Source organism: Ursus maritimus, unplaced genomic scaffold (assembly GCF_017311325.1).
Source record: "Ursus maritimus isolate PB19 unplaced genomic scaffold, ASM1731132v1 scaffold_1, whole genome shotgun sequence".
In the NCBI taxonomy this organism is placed as follows: domain Eukaryota; kingdom Metazoa; phylum Chordata; class Mammalia; order Carnivora; family Ursidae; genus Ursus; species Ursus maritimus.
The window spans coordinates 105,084,614-105,094,122 of NW_024423343.1; positions in this window are offsets into that span (position 1 = coordinate 105,084,614).

The following is a 9,509-nucleotide window of genomic DNA, read 5'->3' on the forward strand; positions in this document are numbered from 1 at the left end:
CCCTCCTCATGGAGCTGTCAGAATTAGCTGGTGCTGAGACAGGTGCTAATGTGTGATGGTTGGTAAGCCTCCACCACGAGTCTTTAGGTCCTTTTCAATACCCTGTTGAAATGTACCATGCTAAAAATGTGTTTAGGTTGCTTATATGGAGGGTTCCCCCCCCCACACACAGACATGTTCCATTTTCAAAATAAAAAAGCTAGAGAGTTTCAACAGCCAGGCTGAATTGAAATTCTTGGCAGCTAACAGCAGCTTCCCCCCAGGGAGGTAAAAGGAAGTTCTCTAACTTGTTTATCCCACTTATTATTAATCACCTGCCACTGAAAAATGATTCTGAGAGGAAAAAATGTGCTGCTGAATTACTAATCAAAGAAATATGTATATCCATTTTATTTTATTAATTAAGGCAGAGATTATCTAAAAGAAGCTTACCCAAAGCCACTAAGGGTGCAATGGGCACACGCTGGCAGCAGCAGACTTGGCAGTCCCTTTGGCAGTGTGCCAAGAATCTCATAAATGTTCACATTCTTTGACCCTGAAATTCTACTTCTAGAAATCTATCCTGAGAAAGTATCCTGAAAGGCAGACCAGGATTTCAGTTAAATAGTGCCCATAATAGCTCTATTTACAGTAAGGAAAACATAAAACTGCTTAAGTATTTATCATTAGGGGAAAGTTAAGAAAATTATGATGTGGACTTGCAATTAGATATTTTGAAGCAGTAAAATGTTGCAGAGAATTGTTAATAAGTTCAGGAAATGCTTGTGATACAATGTTAAGTGAAAAACATTAAAATACATGATACACCCAGTGCAAAATCAGGCAGGCTAAAATGGCACAGAGAAGATTGGAAAGCCCGTCTGCACATTAACAGTCACCACTCAGGGGTGCTAAGACCATTGAGAGAAGTTTCCACGGGAATCAAGGAAGCTTTTCTGAGACTCCTCACCCTTGGGAGGCTGAGACCAGAGCTTCACTGTGGCCTGTTCCCTCTCCACCCTCAGGGTTCCCTTACCCTGCTGTGTATCTCCTGTCAAGGGGTCCACACTGGCATCGTGAGTCACGCTGAGAGACGGCAAACCAAACATCTCCCTCTCTGTCCCAGCAATTGCAGAGGAGCTCAGCTCCTCCAGAGAAGCAGAGGTTCTGCAGCAGACAGTAATAGGTATGAGTCATCATTTTCTGCTATTTCCTCCCTATCAAGTACTTTTCCAAGTCTTCCACAAAAAATACATAATCAGAAAAAAAGCAGTATAAATTAAATGAACCTCACCCAAGAATTGGCTCAGCTGTAAAATTCAGAGCATTCTACAGCCCACCCTCCTCCCTGAGCCCCAAGGCTACAAACCCCTGTATGAATTCCCCTAGTGAAGGTTATATCCCCAGAAGGGGTAGTCTTTAGAGCCCAACAGAGAAACAGTGCAAGAGTATTGTCCATTCCACAAACAAGGCCAATGCCCAGCCACACTATTTCATGAACACACCATCCATGCTTGGAAGCACTGGGCACAGAGCTAGCAAATGAAAGACAATTGGGGCTCCTGCTGCTAGAAGGCATCGATGACGTTATACAGCCCAGCTCTCTCATTGAACAGATGGGGACACCAAGGAGGGATGGGGTAAGGGCTTACTGGATAAAACACAATGCACTGGAACTGAGCTATGACTAACCTTTCTAAGTTTCTTAATCACTGAGTGTATACTAGGTATGATCCATTAACTCATTTAATCTTCACAACAGTCCTTTGAGGTAGGACTCCATTTTACAGGTGAGGAAACCGAGATACAGGGACATTAGGAAGGTCATCCAGATTGCATAGCATGACATGGCAGAGAACAAGGAATTGAACCCAGGCTTCAGCCCATGTACTTAATCACCACACAGTTTTTCAGAAAGTGCTGATTCTGAAATAAAAGAGCTGCACTGAGTTTCTGGGAACATGGGGCTTGTGAGCCTGCAGGAGAATTGCTCTAGCTTAGATACCCTCTCTGTCTGGCATGAAGTGAGTGGGCTCATCTGCAACCCTGACCCAGCCAAGCCAGCATCTCTATCCACTGAACTGGCAATTAGCCCAACTGATGTAAGTGTTTTTCCAATCAAACTCCTAGAGGCCAGGCAAATAGATTCTCAGAGATACCCCACAAGGTATCTGTTCCTTCAGGATATCCCTGCTTTCCCAGGGATGTCTGCATGGGAGGGGCACTGTAGGAGGGAAAGGTACTGCCTTGAAACATTCTACCTGGATGCAACACTCAATTCTCAGAATAATGGAAAACTCTGAAGATGATGTTGCCCAGGAGCCAAGTCAGGAAACTTTGTTCAATGGTCATGGCAAAACAAAACCCTGGAGCCCTGAGTGGGCAGAGCACCACTTATATACCGTGGTGGGAGAACATGCCTTCATCCTGAGTCACAGAGCATGTACAGAGAACCTTCTATGTGCCTTCTCCTATGTGTACTCTTGGTCTACAGGGATGAATGAGGGAGTTCACAAAGACAGATAGATAGTGATAGAAAGGAACTAAAAAATGTCAACATAGCTTGCTAAATACAGAGACAGAGGAGATCCTAGGATGTTTCCATATGTGACCCAGGAGAGTGGGATGGGGGAGAGAAGCAAGAGGAAGGCAAAAGAAGGGGTAACCGTATAAGAGCACAGTGAGAAGGTGGCTATCTACAAGCCAGGAGGAGACCTCATCACTAACTAAAATGGCCAGCACCCTGACCTTGGACTTCCAACCTCTAGAACTGAGAGAAATAAAGTCCTGTTGTTTAAGCCGCACAATCTGTGGCATTTTGTTATGGCAACTTGACCTGACAAATAGAGTTTTCTATTTTTTTTTTTTGCTATTATAATAAAACATTACACTGAAAAAAAAAAAAGAAAGGGTAGAAGGGAAGAGAGAAATTGGTCAGACAAAGGTTCCTGGAGGAAGAACTCGCTTGTCAGTCTGAAAGAATAAGTAGGAATTACTGAGTTATCATCATTTGAATTAACCAAAGAGAATCTCAGAAAGAGGTGGGTGATAGGCAGAAATGGATCTGGTGTGCCCAGAGTCCTAAAAGGATGCTCATTAATAGCCTTGGGGGTCAAGCTCCAAAGTGCACACTTTGCTCAATAATCAGTGGGATCTGCTGGAGGACTCTGAGCAGGGAGAGGCCTAATCAGATTTGAAACTTAGAAATACTAAAATACTTTTAGTGTCGTGACAGATGGGCAAGATGGACTCTTCCCCTTCCACAAGCCAAAGTCATGGAAATTATCACTATTTTTTAAAATCCTAAATTGAGAAGAATATTTATCTCCAGAACAGGAGTTAACAGCATGCAAATATGTTCCCTGGGTGTTTCACCATATTTTGCTGGGTAATTCTTAACACTCACTTCCTAATACATTAGTATCCACCAATACAAAAACACCTAGAGTATATTAGCCTGGATCCCTTTCTCAGACTAAGTGACAAAGCAAATCAAGGCCCCAAGATCATGTAGCATAGGAAGTTCATTTAATTTATTTTTAATATTATTTTTACATACTTTAAGAAGTAATGGCTCCAGTCAAGAGTTAATTCCCTACAAGTTAATTCCCTCTTTAGAGCCATCAGATAGTAATATGAAGTAAAGCCCAAAAGAGAGAAAGTAACCTCAAAAGCAAGAAAGACATTTCTGTGGAGTCAGAAAAGGAATAGAGGTGGAGAGAGGCACCAGCTTATTGGCTCAGAGATGAATCTGGCCAGGTAATAAAAAGTAAAAGTATCCACCTAGAAAGGGAGACACACAGTTTAGAAAGCCTTCCAGAGGAAACTGGTCCTCTGAGAACCAAGAAGGATAAGCAAAAGTAAGTTCACACCTTGATACATCCTAGTGAAACCACAGAGAACAGGGAAAAAGAGATTGCCTCCAAAGGAATAACAATTGGGCTAACAGATGACGTCTTAACAACACCAAGAAAATCAGAAGGCAATGGATTACCTACAATGTACTGAGTGAAAATTATCCAGGAAATGAAAAATAGATATCAAAAAAAAATGGAAAAAGAGGTTCAGAGATGAAAGATATATGAAGGATTCAGTAAGGAGATCTAATACACATCTAATCACATTTCTAGAAAGAGAGGAGAGAAACAGAGAGAGGCAATTTTTCAGAATCATTAAAAGTCACCAATCCTCAGAATATAGGAATCCCAAAGATTCTCAGAAGGAAAATAGAAGGAGCCTGCAACTAGGAGCATCATAGTGAAATTGCTAAACAGTGAAGATAACAAGAATGTATTAGAAATAATGATAGAAAAATACAGATTAAATTCAAAAGGATCAACAATTAATTTGACAGATAACTTCTCAACAGAAAAAAAAGGCAGCCATGAAAACTGAAATAATACTTTCAGAGAAAAAGTAGAGAAAACTGTCAAAATTGGATACTTACCAAAACTACCCTTCAAGAACATGACGAAAGAAAGACATTTTCAGATGAACAAGAAACTTTTACTGAAAGACATTCTAAAATAATTCAGGCAGACTCTGGGTGGCTCAGTTGATTAAGCATCCAGCCCTTGATTTTGGCTGAGGTCATGATCTCAGGGTCCTGAGATTCAGCCCCCATCCCAGGGTGGAGCCTGCTTGGGATTCTCTCTCTCCCTCTCCCTCTGCCCCTCCCACCCCTAAAAGAGTTCAGGCAGAGAACAGATTCTCAGATGGAAAGTATAAGATGCAAAATAAAATAATAAGCAAAATACGTGACAAATATATAAGTAAATCTAAACAAATACATGCTTTATAAAACAATAATGACAATGTCTTGTGAAGTTAGAAATATGGTTTGACTAAAATACTGGACATCAACACCATATTTAGAAAGGGAAGTTAAAATGTTCTTGGGTCTTGCATTGCTTGGGAAAATGATAATAACATTAATTAAACTTTGACTTTGATAAGTTAAATATACATATTAAATAACATTACATTAAAATGTATAAATTCTTGAAAAAAAAATAAAATGTATAAATTCTAAACTGAAAGCAAGAAAATGGAAAAAGAAAAAATATGCAATCAATTCAAAAGAAAGCAAAAAAAAAAAAACCACAGAAAAGATTAGACAGAAAGAAAAGATTAGACAGGAGGTTATTGGAAATCAATCTGTACTATCAGAAATAAAATACATGTAAATTTACTAAATTCTCCACTAAAAAAAAGACTGTCGAAAGAGAATAGGAAAACACCTATAAACAGCACATTAAGAAGGGCACATATTGCATGGTGCACTGGGTGTTATACACAAATAATGAATCATGGAACACTACATCAAAAACTAAGGATATACAGTATGGTGACTAACATAACATAATAAAAAATTATTATTAAAACATACACACACACAGGATAAAAGTAAAACAGTAAAAAAAATGTAAATAACTGATTGCCCCAAAGCTCATATAACACTTAAAATTCATATGATCTGAAAATATAGTCTCTAAATATATAAGGCAAAATTTGATGGAACTACAAGAAGACATAGACAAATCCATCATTATTTCAGGAGATAGTGACACGACTGTCTTGGGAATAGCTAGATTAAACAAGCAAAAAATAAAAACAAAAAGCCAGAGACAAAAGATTTGAAAAACACATAAATCTTGATATAACAGAGATAGATAGATAATACATAGATGATAGATAATCAGATAGATGATAGATAGACAATATTCATAGCATTCAACAGTTAAGAAATGCACATTCTATTCAAGTGTACATGGAATATTTACAAAGTTGTCCACATATTAAGACCCAAAGCAAACGAAACAAATGTCTCAAGTACTTGTAAAGGTCTGGGTATCATGGTATCTTCAAACTACATTCTCTGACCACCCTGTAATTAAGTTAGAAATGAATAATAAATGAGTCGTTGAACACTACATCAAAAACTAATGATGTATTATATGTTGACTAACTGAACATAATAAAAAAGTTTAAAAAAAGAAATTAATAATAAAGATAATTACTATATCTAAATTAAATGACATATTTCTGAGTAGCACAAGTCAAAGAAGAAATCACAATGGATATTAGAAAACATTTCAAACTGGAAGATAATAAAAGACTGCACATCAAAATGTAATGAAATACAAATTTGATAAATAGATGGAAATCTATAGTCTTAAATATTCATAGTAAGAACAAGAAAGGTATTAATTGAATGAGTTAAACATGCATCTTAAAAAGAACAATGAAACATACCTAAAGAAAATGGAAAGAAGAGTATACTAAAGATAAACACAAAAATTAATGAAAAATCATCAAGACAATATGGTACTGACACAAAAATAGACACATAGATCAAAGGAACAGAATAGAAAACCTGGAAATGAACTCACAACTTTATGGTCAATTAATCTTTGACACAGGAGGTATCCATCAGTAGATGAATGGATAAAGAAGTATGTGTATATATACAATGGAATATTATTCAGTCATAAAAAAGAATGAAATCTTGCCATTTGCAATGACATGGATGGAGCTGGAAAGTATTATGCCAAGTGAAATTGGTCAGTCAGAGAAAGACAAATACCATATGATTTCACTCATATGTGGAATTTAAGAAACCAAACAAATGAGCATAGGGAAAAAAGAGAGAGAGGCAAACCAAGAAACAGACTGTTAACTACAAAGACAATCTGATGGTTACCAGAGGGGAGGTGGGTGGGGGATGGGTGAAATAGGTACTGAGAATTGAGGAGTGCATGTGTCATAATGAGCACCAGGTGTTGTACATAAGTGATGAATCATTTTATTGCACACCTGAAGCTAATGTTGCACTGTATGAAAACTAACTGGAATAAAAAAAACTTTAAAAGAATGAATAAAGACATTTCTTGCTTATTGAAAAAATTAATGAAAAAAATAAGCACATACAATAGAAAGAAAGATAATGCCACCATACGGTACATCCCCAGTTTCTGATGCAATGTTCCGTGATTCATTATTTGCATATAACACCCAGTGCACCATGCAATATGTGCCCTCCTGACTAATATAACAAAATAAAAAATATTTAAAAAAAAAAGGAAGGCACTGGGGATGGCAGATGTACTTAGGAGGATGAATCAGGAGCAGAAACCATTAATTGTGAAATAATGCATTTTATTTGTCAAGCACTATATGAAGTATAAAAATTATACATTTTGTCTAATTCCTAAGACATCTTCTTGTGTTAGACATTAGTGTTCTAATTTGACAAACTGTGTCTCAAAAGGTAAAGAATTTGCGCTAGATTCATTGGGCTGGTTATTAAACTATCATTTCTTGGCTTGAAAGAAAGAGAAAGAAAGAAAGAAGAAGAAAGAAAGAGAGAGAGAGAAAGAAAGAAAGAAAGAAAGAAAGAAAGAAAGAAAGAAAGAAAGAAAGAAAGGAAGGAAGGAAGAAATGCCAAAGACTGGTTCTTTGAAAAGGCCAATTTTAAAACTTTAGGCACAAGTAATCAAGAAAAACATGAGAGAAGGCATAAATAAATAATTTAGGAATAAAACAGAAAGTATAACTCTAAATGCTGCAGATATTAAAAAGGCAATACAAGGACGTTATGAGGAACATTATACCAATAAAATTGAAAATTTAGACAAAATGTGCAAATTCATGAAAAATACAACTAACTAATACAAGAAAAATTAAAAAACAGAAATTCTGAGTGGTCCTATGATCATTAAAAAAATCTGACCAATAGTTAAAACTTCCCCACAGGGAGACTACCTGGTCATGGAGTTCCACTGAAAGCTATCCCAAATATCTAAAAGACAGACAATTCTAATTTTACTCAGACTCTTCCAGAGAAAATGCAATGGACTCATTTTGAGGTCAGCATAAACTAAATACCAAAATCCAACCACAACAGTATAAGAAAATAAAAGTATAGGCCATCTGTTTTTTTTTATGAATTTAGATATGAGGAATCCTTAAAAGTGTATTAGCAACATAAGTCCAGCAATATATAAGAAAACTTATGTCATGACAACATTGGACTTATTATAGGAATGTGTGGTTACTTTAACTTAATCAATGAATGGAAATCATCCATTAACGTATCAAAGGGAAAACATCATGGACTTATCTGCTAGATACAGAAAAAGCACTTGATAACATTTAGCATATATTCATTATAAAAATCTTTAGCAAGTCAGAAATAGAAGGAAATTCCTCAACCTGATATGCAAACATCATACATAATAGTGACAAGTTGGAATTTAAGAAACAAAACAGGTGAACATAGGGGAAGGGAGGGAAAAATAAAATAAGAGGAAATCAGAGGGAGCCGAACCATAAGAAACTCTAAACTATAGGGAACTCACTGAGGGTTGCTGGAGGGGAGGTGACTGGGGGATGGGGTAACTGGGTGATGGGCATGAGGAGCGCACTTGAAGTAATGAGCACCGGGTGTTGTATGCAACTGATGAATCACTGAATTCTACCTCTGAAACTAATAATACAGCATATGTTAATTAACCTGAATTTAAATAATTTTTTAGAAGTGTTTTCTTCAGATTACGAATAGGTAAAGTATCATTTACATTGAACACCATACTGGAGTCCCAGGTGGTACAGAAAGGCAGGGAAACAAATGTTATAAAGATTGGCCGAGAAGAACCAAAACAGTCATTACTTGCAGATAATTTTATTGTCCGTATACCAAACCCAAATTATTGCATTGAGAGTTTGGCAAGATTACTGAATACTCAGTTTTTTAAATTGCATTTCTAGGTACTACCAACAAATGTTTTTAAATAACACTTTTGTAAATATCATTCAAAATTATCTCAAGAATATAAAGTTCACAGGAATAAATCTAGCAGGGGATGTAGATGACCTATGTGGACAAAATTAGAAACTGCATTAAAAGTACTAAAGAATCCCAGTTATATACATATTGTGCCAACGGACTGAAAGAACTGATGTTGTCAAAATGTCCTCACTACCTAAAGCAATTTACAGATTCAGTGCAATCCCTACCAAATTACCAATGGCACTTTTCACAGAACTAGAACAAATAATCCTAAAGTTTGTGTGGAACCACAAAAGATCGCAAATAGCCAAAGCAATCCTGAGAAAGAAGAACAAAGCTGGAGATATCACACTCTTGGAATTCAAACGATACTAGAAAACTAGAGTAACCAAAACAATATGTTACTGGTACAAAAATAGACCCACAGATCATTAGAACAGAATAGAGAGCCCAGAAATAAACCCACACTTTATGGTCAATTAATCTATGACACAGGAGGTAAGAATACACAATAGGGGAAAGAGAGTCTCTTCAATAAATGGTGCCGGGAAAACTGGTCAGCTGCATGCAAAAGAATGAAACTGGAACACTTTCTTATGCCATATACAAAAATAAACTCAAAATGATTTAAAGACTAAAATATAAAACCCAAAACCATAAAACTTCTAGAAGAAAACAAGCTCTTTGACACTGATCTTTATGATATATTTCAGTTCCGTCTCTTCAGGCAAGGACAACA